Below are 25,497 nucleotides of genomic sequence, written 5' to 3'. Positions count from 1 at the left end.
TGTTCTGTCAAGGCAAAAAGATTTTTCTGTACAATAAATGACTTCTATGAGTAGAACTAAGGGAAGATAACAGTTAGTTTCCAAGACATGAAATATTTTAAAGCTTGCTGGGCTGCATATTAAGAAATAGGCCTTCTGAGATTAAGAGTCATTTATGGTTTGTCTCCCTCCCAATCCCATCTTGTTTCATTTATTCTTCTCCTATCCCCCTACCCCCCCATGTTGCTTCTCCATGTCCTCATATCAGGGAGATCATATGATAGTTGTCTTTCTCCGATTGACTTATTTCACTAAGCATGATACGCTCTAGTTCCATCCACGTCGTCGCAAATGGCAAGATTTCATTTCTTTTGATGGCTGCATAGTATTCCAGTTGCTGGGGGGAGGTGGGATTGGGAGAGGGGGAGCGGGCTATGGACATTGGGGAGGGGAGGCGAACCATAAGAGACTATGGACTCTGAAAAACAACCTGAGGGTTTTGAAGGGTCAGGGGTGGGAGGTTGGGGGAACAGGTGGTGGGTGATGGGGAGGGCACGTTTTGCATGGAGCACTGGGTGTTGTGCAAAAAGAATGAATACTGTTACGCTGAAAAAAAAAATAAATAAATAAAAAGGGAAAAAAAAAAAAGAAATAGGCCTTCTGAAAAAAAAACGAGGTGAAAATTAATCAGAAGACTTAAATATGGGCATTGTTATTTTAACATTGCTAACTCATTTCTTTGGATATATGACATTAAAACATCAATTTCAAATCACTTCTTTCCCTATGTTTAAGCCACTTGTCTGGACAAAATCTCCATGACAGTTGATGCTACATTCTCAGGAGAGTCATACTTCATTGCAGCTTTGGCTCTAATTACAGCAAAATGGAGGTTAAAAATGGCTTGGGAGCAACAGTGCAACATTGTTTGGAGATATTTGGCCTAGTTACCTAGAAGGCACCCAAGGTTTGCCTACCAACAGGAGATTTTTGACACCTTCTCAATTGCCTGAAGTGGCCTCAGTGGTTGCTTTCACTCTATTATAATCCTAAAGATTATAACTGTTGCTGCAGTAAATTTAAATGGGACAACTTTTCAGGTTATTTTGAATATATTTCATATGTATATGATCTACCACAAGATAAAAACCCATTTAAAGTCTGTAAAAATTTAGTTTTTCTAAGATTACAACTCCCCCACTTAAGCAACAGGTAGAGCTCAAATGACGCATAGTTATACATATAAATTCAGATATATACACATACTTATATATATTGTATCATGTGTTGTATATAAATATATATGGCATTGCATCAGTGAAAAGTATATAAATATAAATATTTATATGATATATTTATTTGTATGAATCAAAACATCACCTGTAACTAATAATGGTAAATCATACTTATGATTTAATGTTTGGCATTGATTATAAACTTGTTTGGAGCACTGTATCTCTAGTGAAGTACCTAAACCAAGTCATAGATCTAAACCAAAATAAATTTCCTTTGGCTTTGTACAACATGTTCACATGGGAAGTGACTTAGAAACTGACTGATGATAAGTATATGTACATGATATATATTTATTTATAATATAAATATAATTTTTGAATGAATAAAAATTATCTACCTTTTTGTATGTGAAATTTACCAAATTAGGTCTGTCTGTAATCTAAATTTTTAAGGAAAATGATAGCTAGTTTGTTTGACTATCTCTTGATTTGTATTTTACCAAATAATTACTTTGAAATAATATATAATTTTAACCATCATTGTACTTCAATTTATCTTGGCCTTAATCTTTGATTTGGTGAGTACCTGTTTGCACCTATTTTTCCATATGTTTAAAATTGTAATTTAGGCCATCACTGCAATAGCTAGTTGATCAAAGTCCATAGGAACAGTTATAAATCAGGTTCATAGTATGACTTCTGACATTCGATGAAAATGGCATTTTTCCTCTCTGATCTTCTTTCTAAATTACATAACCCAGTCTAATCATGAGAAAAACATTAGAGAAAACCCAGTTGAGAGACATTCTATAAAACATGAAAACTCTCAAAGGCCACAAAAAACAAGGCAAACCTTAAAAACTATCATATCCAAGAGGATCCTAAGTAGATATGATAATTAAATGTCATGTGATGACCCAGATGTGATGCTGAAACAGAAAAAAGGCCTTCAGGTAAAAACAAAGGTAACCTGAATAAATTATGGACTTTAGTTAATAATAATGTATCAATATTGGTACATTAAATATAAGAAAATATACCAACTTAATGTCATATATTAATAAATAAATAAATAAGTATAGAGTATATGGGAACTGCCTGTAATATCTTTGTAATATCTTTATAAATCTTAAACTGTTTTCTTAATGTTTATTTTAAAATCAGTGACCAGATACTAGAATAAAGATTGACTCATTTTATTTGTTTAGTATAATGACAGAAGACATAAACATTGTGGGAAAATAAACCATAAAATTAGTCAAATAACTTTATTTTGTTAAGATTTACTTAGAATGCTTTGTTGTATACTTCCTTTTAAATAACCTATTTATTTTTAAAAATATAGTTCACACACATTGTTACAATAATTTCAGGTGTACAATACATGATTCACCCTCTCTATACTTTATGTTAAGCTCATCACTAGCGTATCTGCTATCTGTAACCATACACCGTTATTACAATATTGTTTACTCTATTCCCTATGCTGTACCTTTCACTTCCATGACTTAGTTATTCCATAGCTAAAAGTCTGTATCTCCCACTACCCTTCACCCATTTTGTCCATTCTCCCCATGCTTCTTTCCCTCTGGCAACTGTCAGTTTGTTCTTTGGATTTATAGATCTGATCCTTCTTTTTGTTTGTTTACTCATTTGTTTTGATTTTTAGATTCCACATGAGTGAAATCATTCAGCATTTATCTTTCTCAGTTTGATTTATTTCACTTAGCATAATACCTTCTAGATCTATCCATGTTTTTGTAAATGGCAAGATCTCATCTTTTTTAATGGCTGTGAAATATTCATATATGTATAAATTTCACATCTTCTTTATATATTCCTTTATCAATGGACACTTAGGTTGCTTCCATATCTTCAATATTGTAAATAATGCTGCAATAAACATAGGGGTGCACATATCTTTTCAAATCAGTGGTTTTTTGAGGGTTTGGGGGGTTAATACTCAGCAGTGGGTTTATTGCAAGGTATGGTATTTCCATTTTTAATTTGTTGAGAAACTCCATATTATTTTCCACTTGGCTATTCTGCTTTATATTCCTGCCAACATTGCATGAGAGTAAGAAACTTATTTTTACTCAGAGATACTGGAATAAGAACAAAGACAATGTTCTTATAGCTATACTCTAAAATTATATTTTATATAATTTTATATAAAATTATATTTTATAGGACTATATTGTTATCTATAAATACGCCCTGACAATTTTATATCAGTCCTAAGATTGTAGCAGATACATTATGGAAAAAATTATAGTTTTCTTTTCATATAACAAATGTCACTCATACTTCACTGAACTGTATAAATCTAATTGTATAATTCTATGTCACAAGGGCAATGTCTTTTTTATAACTGCAGCTAGTAATTACCTCTTATCTAAAATCACAAGAATTGTTCTTCCCTTGTAATTTCTTCTCTAGAAATGTTATTAACAATGCTAAAACAAATGTTGCTTCTATTTGCCATAATTTGTATCTATTGAGAACTATAAAATTAGTAGAAATAATAAAAGTTAGAAGTGATCGCTTCTGGCCAGTCATACTGTAGATATCTACAATAAAAACCATCTCCTGGAATTAAGAAAAGCTATAATTCATGATTTAGGCATTTATAGATACACCAAACCCCACAGAAATTCACTAAAAATTTTTTTATTAACATCATATAAAAACTTTTAGGTATAAAGTTCAAAGGAAAATTTTCTATAAATCTGTCAACATATCTCTGACTCCTATATGATGTATATTTTAGCCTCTTCATGGGTAAGAAGAAAAAAGAAAGCATATATGCTACCAACATGGAAAATCCAGTTTTGTATAAAATCAAGTGACCTCAGTCCTGAAACAAATATAATTTCCTAAGACAAAGTTCCATTTAATAGAGCTTTGTGTGATGATGGAAATTTTCTGTATCTGCTTGGTGTGATATGGTAACCATTTACATCACATGACTGAAATGTGGCTGATATGAGTGAGGATCTTTTTAATTTAGATTTAAATTTAAATGGTTATATGTGGTTATGATTTTGGACTAAGAAATTCTAAAAAACTAACTTTTTCTTTTTGTGTAACACTTTAAAAATAGTGCAAATTATGTGGCATGGGGTATATTGTAAATATTGGAATTTAAAACAAAATTATTAAACCACTTTTTAGGTGTTCAGTTTTAAACATTGAGATGTAATATCCACTATCATATATTCAAAGAATACCCAAAGAATCTTTTACATCAGAAATTTTACATTCTTTTTTTCTCTTTGAACTCATAGTTCATTAATGAACAATTTTAAATACTAATAAATTTCGTATTTACACTTCAGCATTTTCATTACATTCAAATATAGAGAATATTAAAAATAAATTATTTATTTGTGTCCTTGTACCTTTAGTTTTCCTTTTTTTTGATTCATGATTCATTATATTTATTAGTAAGACATAATTAAAAACACATTTTGGTAGTTATTAAACATATCAAGCAAATTTTATTAAAAATGAAACTCAGTGGATGTTATTTATTATTACTATTAGAAAGAGTCTAGTAGCAATTCAAGTTTTTCTCCTTTTTGATATTCACCTAAACAAATATATAGAACTACTTTTGTCAGAGAGATTATTACCTGTTTCTAGGATTTTTATGGTTTCAGTTCTCCTATTCAGGTCCTTATCCATTTTGACTTTATTTTTGTATGTATTAGAAAGTGGTCCAATTTCATTTATTTACACATAGTTGTCCAGTTTTCTGAGCACTATTGGTTGAAGAGACTGTCTTTTCCCCATTAGATATTCTTGCCTCCTTGGTCATAGATTAACTGACCATCTATGCATCTGTTTTTGTGCTAGTACCATACTCTTTCTATTACAACAGCTTTGTAGTATATCTTGAAACCTGGAATTGTGATACCTTCATTTTTGCTTTTCTTTCTCAAGGTTGGTTTGGCTATTCAGTCAGGGTCTTTCATGGTTTCATATAAATTTTAGTATTATTTGTTCCAATTGTTTTGAAGAAAAAAATGCTGTTTGTTGAACTGTCTTCTACAATAAATATAATAGCATATAATACATAACTTTTGATATGCAGTGTCTTTGGCAACAGCAGAGAGATGAACATGATAGGATCATTAAAAAATATTTATTATAATTCTCCCCCATCCTACAAGTTGTATAAATTCAGAATATGCCAGCATGGGTCAAATTATTCTGTTATCTCTGCCAAACTGCCTCCTAAAACAAAATTTCTATCTGAGAGGGGAAGGTAAAAATTCTTTCAATGGGTAATTCATGCCTTGAATAAAGGGTCTAGCCAGACATGAATATTGTCTCTCTCTCACCCTAGAAAGCAATCTGACAAGAGGAAATACATGGTTTATTTTATCAAATGGAAAAGAGAGAAAGGAAACTGAAAGGGCAGGAAAGAGTGATGTTTCCATTACCGATGTGTTCACATCGGTTTCTCTTTTAAGAAAGAGACCATATAGAAGCAGATGGTTGGAAAGTGATGTCCTATAGATTATATATGTCCATATAGCCTTTAAAACAACTTCATGCATGCCCACTATTGCAAAATTTTAGTTTAAAGACTTGGTAGATAATTTTATTAGAAGTAGGAAACATTCTGACTTTTAATGTTGAGATATATTAAAACTGTCTTGACTAGTTTTCCACATTGAAGAAAAAATAAACTTATGTTTCCAACCCCTCTCCCCAAGAAGGTTTAGATGCTTGGAAAGTTTGCATTAATTTACAAACATATGTGTATTTGTAATGATAGGCCTCTACATGCTGGGGGTTTTTATCCCCCTATTTTTTTTTATTGTGTTATGTTAGACCATACAGTACATCATTAGTTTTTGATGTAGTGTTCCATGATTCATTGTTTGTGTATAACATCCAGTGCTTCATGCAATCTGTGCCCTCCTTAATACGCATCACCAGGCTCACCCATCTCCCCAACCCCTCCCTTCTAAAACTCTCAGTTCGTTTCCCGGAGACTGTAGTTTCTCATGGTTTGTCTCCCACTCTGATTTCTTCCCCTTCATTTTTCCTTTCTCTTAATGTCATGCTGTTTTAAAGTAAGCTGACAGAATTAAAAGTCATTGTTACTCCCTTTTACAAAATGAATTTAAAGCACAGTTAAAACCTACCTATTTCTATATTTTAAATGTGAACTAAATGCAAGCATACAGCAAATGTACATTTAGAAAAATATTAAATTTCACAGAGAAATTTATTTTTTATATATGTTAAATGCATGTCTCAAGAAAATATGTGAAAACTTTATTTCCCTCATTACACACTTTTAAAGTTTTAATATCCTTAACTTATAATTGAAGCAAAATAAAAATGTTAGCAAACATCTTTGAAACTATCCATTCTTTGAATACTTACAATTTTTAATTTGAAACAAAACAACACTTTTATTCTTGCCAATGTTTTTGGAAAATGTTCCTGCCTATGCATACCTCTACTCTCTACTGTTTCAGCATATAGGAAACTTCTGGTTCCTTTTTACTTTAGAGTGCCAGAAATTATTTTCCTTTCTATTCCCAACAATAACAAAAAGATAAAAATTGCAACCTATCATCAAACTTTCATCTAAATCTTGGACCTATTTCATCATTGCTAAATTGCAAACTTGGCAAAAAGTTGTTCCATTCCCTTTCCATTGATTTTCAAAGTGATTGAGTTTGAGAATTGCTAGTGTAGATAATTGAATCCCACTACATGAAAGCTTGTATTTGTATTCAATTTCTTCTTACTGCTTCTCTCATCTTACAATTCCTCCTACTTAACTCAACCATAGATTATATATAATTCAAGAATAACCTAGGCATTTTCATTGAAGAATTAGATAAAGTGTCTATTTGTACAAAGCATAATAGATCTTTATAAGGAACTTTCTCAATGTCAGCATACTATTGGTACTTGACTACTATTTACTTCAAAAATGAGGAAGTACTTACTGCTGTGGGAAGTAGTGACTGTGGTTTTAATAGTTTTGTGTTTTCACAGATAGTTATCTAGAAATTAATTTTCTAGCTCTCAGAAGACAACTTCTACTGAAGCTTAAAAGCAGCCACCTACTTACCTTCTCATAAAATAAAATGTTCTCTGATAAATCTGAGTCCATTCTGAAAACACGTGGACACTATATTCATCAGGGTTCTCCAGAGAAATAGAATCAATAGAATCTGAGTCTGTGTTTGAGAGAGAGGGGGAGATTTACTTTAAAGAACTAGTTCATGCACTGTGGAGGCTGGGAACTTCAAACTTGGCAGGGTAGATTAGCGGGCTAAAGACCAGGGAAGGAATTGACATTGGAATTCAAGTCCTAAGGCAGATCACTGGCAGAGCGCCCCTACCCCTGGAGAGGTCAGTCTTTTCCTTTAGGTGTTGAGCTGATTGGACACATCCTGCCTACATTATGGAGGACAATCTGCTTTATTCAAAGTCCACCAATTTAAATGTCAATCTCATTCAAAAAATACCCTCAAAGAAATTTCTAGAATAACATTTGACCAAATATCTGGGTACCATAGCTGAGCTAAGATGGCACATAAAATCAACCATTATAGGTTCCATTCTTCATTCTTTTTTCTCTCTTAATTTTAGAATTTAGAATTTGTTTTTTTTTTCCATTTTATTTATTTTTTCAGCGTAACAGTATTCATTCTTTTTGAGAATTTGAATATATATATATATTGAATTTTGGAAATATATATATATTTCATTAGTTTACATGCATTTTCTTTTTAATAAGGAATAATGAAGGTAGCAAATTTTTTAAATTTTATGTCATATTTTACTGGTCACTATATTCACCATGCATAAAATAACAGTGAATCCTGATTAACACATGTGAGCTTTGGCAACTCTGAAGAAAAAGAATACATTTATTAAGATTTTGACTCCCATGCTGAGAAGATGCATGTAACTTTGATTGAAACACTGTTTCCAGGCTCTGACATAAGAAGTGAAAAACAGCAGATTGGTGACATTTGAATTTATGCAGAATGATTGATTTAGTTGCTCTCTATTGTTTACCTGTTGGCTCAGTAATACAGAGTTGGTGAATTCCTATATTCTTAGAGTTGTCTGGGATAAAACTTGTTTCACTAAGATCTGGTTATTATTTTATTCAATATGTTTTTCCCCATAGAAGTTAATTTATTGCCGATACAAGGAGAGATGATGGTGTCACATCCCATTTCTGTTTTATCAGGATGAGTTACGTTGCACATCATTTCATCAGAACACATATTTGAGTGAAGAATGAAATTCTGAGAAACAATGAGCAACAGGAGCATCTCCAGGACCAGAGAAGAGAAAGAAGAATAGAATACAATAATGTGCTTTCTCGTCACAATCCTGCCCAATCAAACTGATCACAGCCTTTGTCCCAGTTTGTGTGTTTGTCGTGTGCAATAACTTCTTTAAAGGTGTGTGAAAAGCAGACTCTACTAGATCCAGACATTCCATAATTTTGTAATAATTCCTTCCCCTCTTCAATAGACAAAAATGTCTATAATCTATAGGTGAATCTGTGGAGATGTGATATGCAAAGCAAAGGTAATATTTAATAAATTTCATATTTATTAAATTTCATTTCAACAATCTGCACAATTAGCCATAAAATTAAGGTCATTCATAAAACTAAAGCCATACAGATTTCTCAGTTTTTTGGTGGAGTTGTGTAATCGACCAGTTGCCACTGAATTTATTCACTCAGTAGGCAGAAGCACATTTGTGCTCAATATTTTTTTTTGCCTATCTTTCTATTTGGTGATGAGATAAACATTAGTGCATACCCAAATTAATTTCCTTCAGAAAAAATTATATTTCTGATTATTAACCAGCTGTATTTCTAGAATAAGAGGAGGCTTAGCTGAGAAATCACTTAACCTTTTCTCTACCAATATTAAAATCTAAAATTTTTTTCTAATCCTTTCTCAGTTTGTCTAACTGAACTATCATTAATCTCAAATGTCATCATTGCAAAATGTCACTATCTTTTATGCTATGTTTATTAGCGGCTCATAGTCTCCTCATGGAGACAATTGAATTCCCAACTATTAAATATTTGATAATTAAAATGTATGATTAATTCATGCTAGTCCTTTTTTCTTACTTGTTTGCTCTCTTTATTTTGATTTATCATTCTCCTTAAGCTAGTTTTCACCTTACTCTTCTCATTTTCTCTCATTTCACTATTTCTAGTTCTTTTTTTATTGTGAGACATAATCTGACTTTAAGATTTCTCATTTGTATTTTCCTCTTTTCTTTGCCTTTATTTTACGAGGAATATGAAGTCTTAATAATTTGTCCAGAAAACCCTTTCTTTGCAATGGGAAAGTACCACATAGCTGGCAAAGCAACCAGGAGGATAATCTTGAAGGAAAAATAATCCAACTTAAATATTTCAGTTGACTCTATGAGGAAAGAAAGCAGTATATTTCTTCATGTCAAGGAAACTATTTACACTTGAATACTTGAAACAGCTTTGTATATTTGGTTGTGACAAAATATAGAATTAGCTGCTCAGAGCTTAGTATTGTAATAGCTGAAAACAGGAAAATGACAACTGTTGGAGAGTAGTGTAATAGGGGAGATAAAATAGAATTTGCAAAAATATTTCTGAGTCCTTCAAAAAATAGAACTGAGATTTTGAAAACCACATTTTCAAATGCATATTCATTAAAAAACAGGACATAAACATAAATAGTCAGCCCTACCCACTTTCTCCCTTCTCACTTTCCCAGTTTGTTCCACCATTACATGACTGTGGTGTCCTAGACCGAAAATATTTTTCATCTCTTTTGTACTCTTCAAAATAGGAGTGGAAAAGAAATCTTTCACATGTACACTCAATTAATGAATATTGATTGCCTACAGAACTCTCCCAGCAGAACTGGAGGCAATGTCTGAGCTCAGGTACAATTAGTAAGGAGAACAGGGGCACACCCACCTACACCTACAATTACACAGTGGGTAACAATTTTAGCATAAGAATCCAATTAACTATTTTACTTGTGATTCATAATAATATATAACAAATTGCTTTGAATTATTTTATAAATGTCTGAAAAAATACAATATTTGAACTGGTGAGAAAAAGTGAGAGGGAAATATATTTTAGATAATACAGTATATAAAATTATTTTGTACATAATACAAAACATAAGAGAATATGTTTTATATAATGAAACCAAATGTCTTATAAGGTTAACAATATTATTCTTATGAAAGTTTAGAACTTAATTAGACTGAAGAGAATTACTTTTGGGTATGTTACCAGAAATTAACATAGCATCTATGAAATACCTTCCTGTTGTTGAACATACAATTAAAAAAACACACAAATATATATATATATAATATAAATATATATATATATACACATATATATATGTAGTTTACAATAGTTATTTGAAAATCTTTAGGACAATTTTGTTAAACTTTTAGTTACCCAATTTTATTTTATCTTTTTTTAAGACTTATTTATTTATTTTAGAGAGAGAGAGAGAGAGAGACAGAGCAAGTGGGGAGGGGCAGAGGGAGAGAGAGAATCCCGGCATGGGCTTGATCTCACATTCCTGAGATCATGACCCAAGCCAAAATCAAGAGTTGGACACTTAACCAACTGAGCTACCCAAGTGCCCCCCAAGTTTTAGTCTTATATATAAAAAGGAAGTTTCTTATGAAAAGAGAATGTTAAATAATTTGGAAAATTTCTTCTATATTCCAACATTCATTTGTGAAGTTTAAGATTTTATATTTTTGATGTTGCCCAACAAATTGATCTACATATGCTTTTCAATGACTCATTTATAAAACAGCTGATTTGATACTCCTATTGCATGGAAGCAGGCCAGTGTTGCAATATAGGAAACAATTCAATTCTAAACATAGCTCACTGAGATTTCTATATTGAAAAGCCACTGTTGTTCTTTAGAAAACCACTGAAATGAATTTAGTGGCTGGGAAAACTGCCAGACAAACAGAAATACAAACCAAACTCCTTTAAACCATAGAATTACAATTTCAAAGTAAGCATAATTACCACTCTTCATATCCTTGTCCTTTTGGACACTTCAACTGCCCTCACAGAGACTCTAAGATTTTAGAGTGACAAAGTAGGCTGAATTTCGGATTTGGCAAAATTCAAATTTTCCAATACTGTTATCTGCAAATTAAATATCCTTCTTTACATTACACTTTTAGTTATAGAAAATCAATAATATCTCTTGTGTTATCAATGTATATGCTCATTTAGGTCTGCAAGCATGTATAAATATTTCAAATTAATAATAAAATTAAAAAGCAGTGGTCTACTTAGCAGTAAAAACTTAAAGACATTGAAATTAAAATTAGAATAATGTTAAAGAGGCTCCTCTTGACCAATAGTTTTAACCCGGGTAGAAATAGATATACTTACGAAAAATTAATAATATCAATATTAGAATAAAAGGATAAAAAAATAATTTGTTAAAACTAAAAGAATATACTTAACTGGAAGAAAACTATTGAAATTTATTAGATAATTTGTAAGTTTGTAGGTCATAAAATAGATAAATAAAAAACCAATAGCTTTGATATAAAATAAAAACATTTGAATTTAAATTTCAAAGTTGACCCATTCAAAATGAGGTATCTTTATGTACATGTATATAATTTGCAACAAATATGAAATGTACAGGGTCTATAAGAAGATAAGTAAAAACTACTGTTAAATAAGACTTGAATGAAGGGACATATGATGCATCAAGCTATTTAATTTTATAAAGATGTTAATTATCTTATAATAAGAATCGTAGTATTTGAACAAAATCAATCATATTTCTTAGTATTTTAAGGGTACTTATGTATATGTATATCATAATTTAAAATTTGAATTTGTATAAAATATATATGCAATAAATAATATAAAAATATATAGCAAAACTTCTAAATACTATGTGCTAAAAAGTCAGAATGTATTTTATGTAGTTAGATTTTATGTGATTTTCATTTGGGTTATTTGCTTTTTGCTTATTTTTATTATTTTAAATTTAAAATAATAATTTCCCCTTAGAATTTTCTAACTAGAAAAAAAATAATTGCAGAAATACTTCAAAATGTTAGACAGACAAAAGATTAAAATTGTTTTGTGTATTTTGTTACATAAACTTGGTTTATGTAAACGTAGCTTGTGTATTTCTGAATTTCAAAAATAAGAACAATGGTCCTCAAGTCATTGGGGGAAGCAGATGTGCTTAACTAAGAAATTACAAATCAAAAGAAGAAAAAGTGGTTTACTTAGCAGTAAATAAATAAATTAATTAATTAATCATCAAAGCAATTGTTTGCTATGTTCTTATGAATTTGGTAATATTCACAAGTCCTAAGTACCCTTCAATTTATTTTGGAGTGATTTCTATTGTATCATAAACAGTGTATAATTTTGTTCTCTAGGTTTCTCTTTATTTTTGTATTAGAATAAAATAATTTTACATCATTGTAATGACAAATGAATTACAAAAAGCCATAAAATAGCTTTCATAGTTATTTTCATAGTTATTTCATTATTGGAATATTCAGGATATCTTAAACTATATTTTCATTTCATATTGATATTACATTCTGTGATTCCATTTTTCTTCAACCTCATATTCTACAAATAATTCTGTGAATTTTTTTTTTTGATCTAAACCAGTATATTTGTAGGAGAAAGCAAAGTATTTCTTCTCCTAATATTTCCTCCAACCAATTCACAGTTTTTGTATGGATTAGTTGTTCCAAAAATTGTAAGATAAAAGTCAGTGGAAAATAGTCTTTTAAAATCTCTGATATTACACAACCCTTAGAATATCATTGACTCTGTGGAGATTATGCACAGCTTTTTTTTTTTTTTAAAGATTTATTTATTTATTTATTTGACAGAGAGAGAGATCACAAGTAGGCAGAGAGGCAGGCAGAGAGAGGGGAAGGAAGCAGGCTCCCTGCTGAGCAGAGAGCCCGATGCGGGGCTAGATCCCAGGACCCTGAGATCATGACCTGAGCCGAAGGCAGCGGCTTAACCACTGAGCCACCCAGGCGCCCCTATGCACAGTTTTATAATAGTGATAATAACTGAGATTACTATATCGTTTATTATTGCTACATGATTTGTAAGGCATTAAGGATCATTACCTCATTTAATTTAAATAATGAGCATTTGAGGTATTCTTCTTAATTATGTAGTCAAGAAAACAAATTTAGACTGAATAAATGACTCTGGTAGTAATGCAGAAATAGAAGGGGTTGAGTCAGGACTCAGATCTAAGAAATTTCTGGTTGAATCCTTGTTTTTAAAACAATAGAATCCTCCCAAAATATTTGCTTAAAAAAAGAAAAACAAACAATTGTTTATATTCATACTTACTATTGTTTTTGACTAGAAATGGGCCATTGGTTGTCATATTTTATTTTGTAAGAAATGAAGAAGATGGTGTTAAGAAAGGGATCATACTCTCACAGAGTGTTTGTGTCATACATCATTCACTCTTCTAACAACCCCTGAGATGAGGCAACATCCGCTCTGAATAAATAAAATTTCCTTCAAGGGAGGTAGTTTAGTCAAAGTCATTATAATGGAAAATTTTAAAAAGCGAGGATTCAAATCCAAGCCTAAACACCCAGAATGATGTGTGCTTCCTTTACAGCACTGCTCTGCATATCAGACTTGACCAGAAAGCTCTGTACTTTGAGTTCCACAGTGATTATTTATTTTCCCACTAGTCTCAGGAATTATTTCAAAATCTACAACCTAGTATCATGCTAATGAAGATAACTGCATATTTCACTTTTTATATTATGTTCATACATTATCATGACACAGAAGTTGTATTGACTTAATACATTTGTTGAAAAAATTTTCTTCTTCAAGTTTCTGGCTCATTGGTAACTCTTGCTAAGTCAATAGTCAATACTTAAAGGAGGCATATGTCTAAATTCTGACTATGCTAAATCTGTATGGGTAGTTCTTCAAAATTTTGAGTAAGTCTAGGGTACACATTCTCTTTCACCATTATTTTAAAAAATGTTTTAAGTATTTGGGACATTTAGTGATTTAAGTAGTAATCATTTCCATTCTCCAGTTTCCTTTCATTCTTCTTCTTGTTTTTAATCAGAAGAACTCAGTTTGGTTCAGATACTCAAAGTGTAACTTCTAAATAGCATGATCCTTTAAAGAAAGTATAGATTTTATAAAGCATTCAGTAGTGTGATAACATAAATGGGAAAAGTCTCTGATCAAAATTAATTCAGTTGCACAACAGCCAATTTGTAACCAGGACAATAAATAACTACTGACACTATGTTTGGATGGAACATAATTTATCAGATAAAAACTAGAGGTCATGATGCATGTAAGACAGCTCTTTGCAGAGCTGAATTTGGTTTCAAAATAATTTAACTAGGACTTTTGAAGCAATTAATTCATTAAGGGCTGCCATTTTTCAGCCAAAACAAGATATTCCTCCTCCTTTCAAATAAGAAGGCTATGCTTGTCCTATTAAATTTGCCAAGTATTTTACAGATTATAGTTTAAAAATTTAGTGAGACAGATACAAACTAATCATATCAAGCACATTACACAGGTTTTTAAAACTTACATTAAGCACGAATGTATAAGATAGGCAACTATACCTATGACTAACAAAAACTTGATAATCTGGAGGTTTTGGTAAATGTGTCCTGAATGGTTCAATTTTAGAAAAGTGAAGGCTTAACATAAAATAAAATATACCCTTATTTTAATTTGACATACACATATTTCTTCATCATAGAAAATTTACTATATTAGTTATTTCTAATGAAGAATATCTACAGTGTTTTCAGTTATTATATTTCTTGGGATGTCCAGCAGCAAAATGCACACTGTGTATGTAAGTCTCAAAGATTATAGCATTGTTTTATTGTCTTCTAAAATTTGAGTTTTAAAGTTTAATAATTGAAACTAAATTTCCTGTCACATGCTTTCTTATAAAATTGAATAATAATAGTAACAATAAAATATAAACTATTAAGTATAAGGTTATTTCTGAGATGACTTTTACTTTGAATTATGAAAACCAATTACTTAGAGAAATTAAAATAGGGTCAATTACTTCTAAACTTTTGTCTTTCAAGAGATATTTTCTTCTTACTATAGATATTAACAAGTACTTATTGATTTAGTTATTGATCTAAGTGTTAGGATACAACTGTGAATTACACAGATCTAAGTGTTAGGATACAACTGTGAATTACACAGTCTCTTATTATGGAACTTCCACCTAGAAAAAGAAATACACAGATTAAGTACAGGATTAAACTAAATATTTGCATACTAGTAGTAAGTGTTATGAAGGGAATAAAGAGGAGTACATGATAGTGACCTATGTGGTTAAAAGAGTAATTTTTGAATGAGCGATCAAGCCTGATGCATCTGAGGAAGTAATAATTGAAGTGAAATTCAAGAGAGGAAATTAGCTAACTCTCACGAAAACAAGAGAAAACAATGTGGAGAAAGGAGTAATTCCAAAGATTCAGAAGAGAAAAATAACTTGTGGGATCAAGGGAAATAAAGGATGCCAGTGTGGCTAGAGGGCAATGGACAAGGGGATTGGTGGTAGAAATGGAAATAGGGAGGTAGGAAGAGCCGGCTCAGTTAGGGCCTTTTGGGCCATTATGTGTTCTTTTTGCATTCTTTCTTTTTCTTTTTCTTTTTTTTTTTTAAGATTTTATTTATTTATATGATAGACAGAAAGATCACAAGCAGGCAGAGAGGCAGGTGGGGGGCGAGGGGAATCAGGCTCCCCACTGAGCAGAGAGCCCGATGCAGGGCTTGATCCCAGGACCCTAAGATCATGACCTGAGCCGAAGGCAGAGGCTTAACCCACTGAGCCACCCAGGCACCCCTGCATTATTTCTCCTTCTTCTTCTTTTTCTCTGCTCTCTAAAATCTCTAAAAAAGATTTATTTTTTTATTTGTTTGACAGAGTGAGAGAGAGAGAGCACAAGCAGGGGCAGTGCGAGAGGAAGTGGGTTCCCTGCTCAGCAGGAAGCAGGATGTGGAACTCCATCCCAGGACCCAGGGATTATGACCTGAGCCAAAGGCAGATGGTTAACCAACTGAGCCACCCAGGCACTCCAGCACTGATTTCTTCTTTGGTTAACTGTGAAAGAGAATGTGAATATCTTCACTTTTGGGAAGAACTGATGCCATACTTAAAGAACCCACTTCAGTTATATAAAGATCATACTTGTGCACACACACTAATAGGAGCATACAGTCTACCAGAAGACAACTGTCTCAAACTCTAGTTGGTACATGACCCTGGACATAATTAGATGCTATATAATTTGCATCTTTTAATGCAAAATAGTAAGATACAATAAAATTTATTTTTAATATCATAATATGATTAAAATAGCATCATAAGGACTATGCCATATATCTACATCCTCAGAAAGTTATTCAAACAGTAAAATGTTGAGCTCTGAACAGCATACAAGATGGTATTTTAAATAAGGTAGATTTCATTGAGGACAAGAAGTTGCAAAACTGTTCATTGTATTAGTGTAATAGATTTGTTATTTCATTTAGCATGTGGTATAAAAAATTATTTTACTAAAGTTAATAATGTATATTTACAAAGTAGTAGAAACAATGAAAGCAAAAATATGTTGATGGTATTTTTGTAACTCTATATTTTCAAATAACATGTTTTATTCCACAAGACCTATCAGTTATATATCAGTTATATATAACTGATATATATCAGTTATATATCAGTTATTAATGAATGGAGTTGTATATAAAACAAAATTTTAAATGCAGTTGCTTAATCAAAATATGTAGTCCAAAATATGTAGTCTAGGATTAGAATTATAGTTCTATAATATATATAATATATTATATATATATTATATATTATATATTATATATATTATATATATATAATATATATATATAATATATAATATATATATATATAATATATATAATATATAATTCTATATAGAATTATAGAATTCTATATAGAATTATATAGAATTATAGTTCCAATTCTATTATGCTTTTTCAATAAAATAAAACAAAAAGATGATAATTGGTATCATTCAAAAAGACAGAAAAAAACAATTCTCACACTATTTCATAATAGAACACTTTGAAGTGGTCTTTGTATTCATAAAATATTTAAAAATAGATATATTAACAAATTAATCTCAGAAAGTATGGGAAAAAAGCCTATCATTGACTACGTAGACACAAGGTGGCCCATTTCATTAGGATGCAGCATAATTCATGCTTAAAACTTTTTTTTTTGTTGAAACGTAATTGGCATCATATTTAAAATTTTTACATCTACCAATTCAATATGAAATGTGCCAAAATAAAATATTGTCCCTTATTAAGTTACATAAAAATACACCCACTAGCCAGATGATTTATGATTTTAAAAAATTTCTATTCCAAATATTTATGAAAATCTATGCACTTCTCTCAATTTCCTTTGTGAAAAGCACACAAACTGTAAAATATACGTGTTATTTACAATACAAATATATAATAATTCAGCACTATACAAATCCAGTGCTACTGTTCTCTTGACTGTAATGAGGAGATAAAGGATTTCCTTTTTGCTAGAATGTGGTATATATTAAGTAGCTTGCAGAAAAACAATAAGAAAAATTACTTTAAGTACCTGTTATTATTGCAGAATAAGAAAAAGAAAATATGAGCAAACATTAAGGTTCTGAATAGAGGTACCCTGCTATTATTTGGAAAACTCTGTTTGATTGACTATGTATACCTGCCAGTGGCACCAAATCTCCCATTTAAGAGCTCCAGTGTTAGGAAGACCCATAAAATGATGGAAATCAAAATGGTCACGGTAATTTTAAGCAGAAAAATGTACTCTAATTTTTATCTACTTTTAACATATGGTTTTGAGAACATAAAAACTACTCACCAGGTATGTTTCTTCTCTCAGCATTGAATTAATATATAAATATTTCATCCCTTAGCTTTTTCTCTTTCATTTGAATTAGTTGAATGTACATCTTAAACTCATTTGTTATTTTATTTTAATGATGTTCTATCAGTACTTATTTTTCTTCCTCTCCTGACATATTTTCACTACCCTGCACCTTCCCAGAGAATATCTAGTCAACGCTCTGACAATATGCCCTTTTGTCTCCTTACAGAACTGGGTCTCTTCTTTCATCTTAGGATTCCTTCATCTACCATAAAAAAGGAGTGAAAAGACTGTACTCTCATTTTAAATACAAACTAATACTATCCTTTAGGAACTGTTGCCTCCCTTATTTCTTGATCCTTTTAGGTATATTTATGATAGGTTTCTTAACATTTTTTTCTTTTTTCAGTTTCCTTTATGATTGAAGGTGGTGGTGAGCACTTTTGTATTATTTTCCTGTCTGCAGAATCCCTCTTATCTGATGGTAAAAATTGGTCTTTTTATTATGCTGAAAAAATTGATTGCCTCTGCCACATTTAAAAGAGCAGCGATGATAATTTTGGTTTAAGGGTACTAACAGTTTTGAAATTTAAGTGAAATTTCATAATATTCTTTCATTCTGCCTCTATTTTCTGTAGGGCAAAAAATTAAAATCTCTTCTATACTTTATAATACTCTCATTTCTTTATTGTTTTTCCTTCTTGGTTCATTTTCTCCCATTTCTTAAATTTTAAGGGGCCAAATGTAAACATGTAATGAAGTGTACTTAATGTACAAGATAGAATGTTCACTATACTATTACAGTGAAACTAAACAAAACCTCTCTCATTGGTTAAATATTTACCTGCATCTAAATGTTTACTTGATGGAATATATTTAAGTAGATACTTCTGCATTTAACCTTCATATAAGTGCATATAAGGTAATTTTAAATTATGCAAAATTGTTTTAATCATATATACTATATGAATACTTTTCAATAGCTTATACATTAACAGAATTTTTATCACTTTCTTATAAATTAGTTACAGTATGGTTTTCAATTGATTCTATAGTATCACTTTTTCTTTGGTTTGCATATGAGATTACTATTTTTCCTTGGTTTGTATTAAGAGAACTTAAATTAATTTACTATTTTATATTATTTTTCTTTTTATAAATTGCCCCAATATATTTATACACAGTTAAACTAAATTTTAAAACCTATAAATTATTTCTTCTAACAATACAATCCTTTATAAGAGTGTTTCATCAGGGCTGATTTTTTACTTTCTAAGCTCTGGGTCCAAAGTCAGATTTGCTTGAACAATGTTTATGTAGTACCCACACCATCTAGTCGCTGGGCTAGATGCTCTGATACACTTTTGCTTAATAATATTTAGTGGATATGTTTTCTCTTTAGGCAACTTATTTAAGTAACTGCATATTATTAAGTAAAAACTATTCTTGTTTTTATGGTAATATTATTAGAAACATTTTTAAAGATAAGTTTAATTACATGTAACATAATTTTTAAAGACAATTGTATTATATAATTTAATTCCTTGGCTGGGTTTCCAACATGTTCCTTTACTAGGATACTTTATTTTCTAAGTACTGACAGGAAAGGAACAAAGAAACAACAGCATGACTTTTAATTTTGGCTTTAATTTTCTTCTAGAACTTCCAAACCAGATATGGTTGATTCCTTAATTTACTAAATATATATTTAAGTATCATTTTGGCCAGTTACTTAAAGTCATTGTGCTCTATTCTTAATGTATAAAATAGGGAAAACAATAATAACTCCCATATTCAGCTGAAATGCTGATTAACTGAGCTAATCGCATTGTAGGAACTCAGTAAGTGGTAATTATTACAATTTTTTATCAGAATAAATATTTCAAACTTAGAAAACATAAATTATCTAAAATGCATTAGAAAAATGCCTGTCATGCATCAAGTCGCCAGTTTAAATTAGTTATTCATTAGTGGAGGTAGTAATAGCATTTATTTCATAGCATTGGAATTAGTTTGTGTGGAGTAAGGACAACACAAAATGGAAGGGTAAAAAGTTAAACAAGACCGTATGGGTTCTGCTAGTGTTTTGTTCTCAGCCTTATCGTGTGAGAACTCTGAAACATAGACTGAACTGGAGAGTTTATCCTGATTTCATGCCTCCATACCCACCAGGGAAGCTTAGTCTTAGTTGCCTGAATCTGTCTGCCATTAGTTAGCAGGCATCCTACCAAGGAAATGGAAGAATCAGTAGAAGGTAAAATGTACAAGAACTCATGGCAGGCGTCTTGACTTACCTAAGAGCAAGCCTTCTAAGAAGGTGTTAGCTGTTAGAAGCAACATCCGTAATTGAGAGAAGAGCTGACTTAACTGGTAAATGGGGGCCTGAGGAACTGGACAAGGCACTAAGAGAATCTACTTTGGGAACTTTTTTGGGTCTCCCTTCCACAAGTCTCTGAATAAACTCATTGTGAAGTCTTGGTCTTCTTACATTATTTTAATTACTATGCCATTAATTAGCAGAGTATATATTGTATTTTTTCAATATGTTGAGTTGAAGAAAATAAGAGCAAAACATATAAATAAATGCCATTACCAATTAATGAGATAATGGAAGATAAGAGATTGTGTTCAAAAGCTTAGGGCATAAGCACTTGTTTTATATGTTAAGGAGACATAGATGGTCTTCAGAAAAATATGTGTGACCTCTTGGAATTATATAAATATGTGCTTCTAAATATGAGTATATATTTTTCTAGAAATAGAACTATATTCTAAAATGGTTTTGTAACATAAAATGTTAGATAATCCCTGATGTAGAGTTTGAAATGGTTATGGTTATGTTATCACAGATCCTCCACCTGGCTTAATTATGATTAATATTTATCTAAAAGAATAAGGAGATAAAATTGAACTAATTGCAAAATAACTTGATTGGAAGACTTCTAATACTTCATTTTAACTGCCCGTCCCTAAAGCTATAACTGAGCAGAACTACAATACAGTAGTTATGAATTTAAAGTGTGATTTCTCCTAATTGCATATCTATTTTTTATGATTTCAGTATTATTCTTTGTGTTGAGGTCTGTTTTGGGTGTGCAGGTACCCAGGAGGTTGTATCTGGACAATGGAAGGATTAGACTGGAAAAACAGAGAGGAAAACCACCATCATTTAAATTTTGCTCAATTTATTTCTAAAGTTACCAGTCATTTCTAATTGCGATTCATTTATAATTCATTCATGAAGATGTTTTTCCAGTTGAAAAGTCAGTCCAGAATCGAGTATAGAATAGTATAGTAAGGAGTAGATAGGAAATCTCTGTGCCTGCTGCTTTATCTGTGCACTGGTGAACAACAGTTATTCCTCTCATAGGCTTCTTATAAAGTTTAAAGGAGTTAATAACTCTAAAGTGATTCAACAGAGCCTAGCTCTGAATACAGGAGTATTCAATAATTATTAGCCATTATCATATACAGATTATCAATGAGTGCTATAATAATGATTATATTTAAAGAATAATTTAATGAAAACAGCAGATTGAAGATGGAAGATTATCTAAACTAACCCCTTTAATTTTTGGAATTGCTTATAAAAACCTTGAGGCACGAGGGGACTATCATCAATGTTGTATTCTGCATTTATCTACTCAGAGTGAAGCATGCCTTTCTGAAAGATGTTCATTAGCATCATCGTCCCCATTTGATTATCAGCAACAGGAATTAACAATTGCCTAAATAGCAGTATGAATCACTGGAGCTGTCCATCATTACTAATGATAATATAATTCATTATAAATAGTGATTTTAGATTTGGATACTAATTATAAAGGTGCTTGGTCATCTTCCAATAATTAGAGTTAAATATTCTGAAAATGAAACAATTGTGTTCTTCAAATGCTATCTGAATTATTTGATTGTAATTGTATTTATCACTTGTTAAAAGCAATCAAGTGATTTTCTAATATAATTTAGATTTAGTCTGGGTTCATTCACTCAGAATACTTAGAATATTACAGAAAATAAAAATAAAAAAGAAGGAAAATATTACTCAGCAAGAAAATTGGCTTAATCTAAAAAATATATATATTTTTTAAGATTTTATTTATTTATTTGAGAGAAAGAGAGAGTATAAGAGATGGTGGGGTGTGGAGCATGAGGAGGAAGAGGCAGAGGGAAATAGAGAGGCAGACTCCCTGCTGAGCAGGGAGCCAGACCCAGGCTCATGCGGCTGGGTCCCTGGACCCTGATATCATAACCTAAGCCAAAGGCAGATGCTTAACCGACTAAGCCACACAAAAGCCCCAAGAAACCATATTTTCTCGTCTTAATAAAAAATAAAAGAAAATGAAAGTCTTTAGAGGAATATAGACTTTAAATATGACCTCAGAATTGACTTAAGAAAAGACTGTTTATGGATAGTCAGGGATGATCATTTTATTTTCACTAAATCAGTTGAGTTTAAAAAATACACGTTGTTCTCGATTCCTATTGTATAATGTGTAATTTAATTAAAATGTGAATATCTACTTAACTATAGAGATAATTTCAGTCTTTATAATTTATTTGTTTAATATTGTTCTTTCTGATAAAAGGATAAGCAATTAGAGTTTGAAATCTAGTTTTATCCAAAGTTTTAAAACCAGGAAGTTCCTTAATGTTCCAATTTTTCCAAATATTTGAATATATTTTTCTGAGTTTGCGTTCTCATGATGATAGATGTTTATGTTCTGAAATTTATTGTTATTAGATCTTGATCTATATATCCTTATAAGCATACAGTCCTGTATAACTTCTGTTTTGTTTGTTTGTTTAAGGTCCTTTGTAAAACTTCATACTTGCCAATTTCTTGCTATTATTATTCTGTACTAATCTCAAACATCAGCTCTCTCCTGGATTTTTGAAGGAGGTGACCCAGATGAGTTGGGTTATTTGGAAAGCAACTCTTCCCTTAGGAATTAGTTACTTGGGCATATCAAGACAGATGTACAGCAGCTTATTTCCTCCTGGACTGCTGAGTTGTATTACTCCTAAGGGCACTACTCACACTGTACTCTGGAACTGTGCTCTAAAAAAGCATTCACATAGAATGCAATGAAAATGATGCTCACTACAGCTGTATGAGAAGTACAGTTGATCTAACTTTATTTATTCTTATTATAATTCCTGTATGTCAACCTGTATATAATAATGCTATGATTTTTCTAATTATCATGCTGAAAGACAATGTAAAATATACAATATTGTCATAAGTAGTATCCAAAGGAATTCATTAAAAACAAATCTATACCTGGGTTTATACTTACATTTAAATCTGAATCTATATTTTACGAGTCCTAGAATATTCTAAAGAAAAGAGATACATTTTTTCTTTTATTGCAATTAGTATCTTATGTTTATATAAATATGCCCACCTACATTTCATATTACAACTGTTTTTATTAAAACAATTATTTTTAAATCAAGAAGTTTATCTCCCTTGTATATGTTCTACAAATTAGTTTTTATAGTATATTAAAAAAACCCTCTTCAGTTTTAAATTGCACTAAGAAAAAAAGAATAATCTTGAATTCTGTATAACACACATAGCAATTAGCAGCAGAGCATTCGATACCATCTTCTCAGTATAGTAGAGCCAGGATGTCCCTTTCTAAAAAGTAAAGTATTACCAGTCACACCTTGCAGACCCTGAATGAACCTTGGCTTGGCAATTAGTAGTCATTTCAGGGAGGCCTGGCAAAATACAGTATGTGTCTGAAAAGGTCTATACCCTAGATGCCAACATGGTTACAGCCTCCCTTGCATCCAACCTGGGAAAATGGAAATGGAGGGAAAATCTTGAGATGGCAGCAACAGCCAGAAGAGGGAGTCAGAACTTTGAACTGACTAAACATTTGCTAAATGAGACTCAAAATCAGTGTACTGAGTTAAAGCTCAGGCTTAACCCATAGTAAGCAGACCTGAGAACCCAAAAGCAAGAGATCAGTAACAGACAACAAGAAATGTAGGTTTTATTGTACATCTAATTTATAGTGCACATCTAATTCAGATCATTCTATATATGTACTAACTCACAGAAGATGGTGCAGCTTCGTGGCAGACCGAGCTATCTACAAACATTTTGTACACAGATATTTTTAAACAGATGCAACATGACAGGTACTGCTCCAGTCACTGAGGAGATACTGAATAAAAATCAGTATTATTCCTGCCCTTATGAAAATTGCACCTTAGTGTGGGAAGACAGATATTTACAAAAGAATCATGATAGTAAATTCAAAATTAAAACAGATCATTTTCTTTTAAAAGGTGGGGAAAGGAACAAAGAACTATCAAGTTTTTAACAAAATGGCATGCTTTGAATGGGAAGGAGGAGCTGGAGTAGACATAAAATACTCTGACCTGTAACTGGTGACCTGAACCCTGACAAGTGGCATAGAGTTAATTCATGTGGTTTGGAGGGGAGAAGAATCTACTCTTTGCTTTCCTACCTGGTAGAAAATTTAGAAAATCCAAAGTTAGGGGGAAATGTTTTCCAAATTCCTTGTTTCCATCTTTTGATTGTTGAAACTCTGCTTTTCTTCTTTAACATTATTTTTGTGAGAACTACATGTCTATAATCTAGTTTGAATTGGGAAAGGAAGGATGAAAAAAGAAAAATTAAAATTTGACCTTCAAAATACAATCTTAAGGAAAGTAAAAAGGAAAGACACAAAGTGGTAAAATTCGTTGTTGAAACATAAATCTCAAAAAGGGTTGTATGAAAAATAAGTTCTAAAAAATGTTAAAATTAATTTTAAAAAGATTCACTTGTTAAATGGGTAAGCATTTTACTATAGTCACCAAAAGACATATGAATGGTAAATAGCTATTTTAAAGATGCTTAAAATCATTAGTCATTAAAGAAATGCAAGTTTAAACCACACTATGATGCCACTCAACAACTATTAGAACGGCTAGAATTAAATACTGATGATGCCAAAGGAGAATATGAAACAATAATTTTCATATATTGTTGTTAGTAATACAACATGACACAGGCACTTTGGAAATTAGTGTTTCAGTTCTTTTTCCTTTTATAAAGATAAATAATTATCATACAATGCAGAAATCCCACATCCCACTCATGAATATTTATCTGAAACAATTAATCAATATAGTTATAATAACATATATGATTTCTAATTAATCAATTATATTAATTTTAGAAATCATTTTATATGAATTTACCCTTATTTTTATATAAGCTTCAACATTATTATAAAACATAAGTACAGATAGAAACAATTTTA

This window comes from Meles meles, chromosome 2 (assembly GCF_922984935.1).
Source record: "Meles meles chromosome 2, mMelMel3.1 paternal haplotype, whole genome shotgun sequence".
Classification (NCBI taxonomy): domain Eukaryota; kingdom Metazoa; phylum Chordata; class Mammalia; order Carnivora; family Mustelidae; genus Meles; species Meles meles.
The sequence above is the reverse complement of the archived record's forward strand: the minus strand, read 5'-3'. Positions refer to the sequence as shown.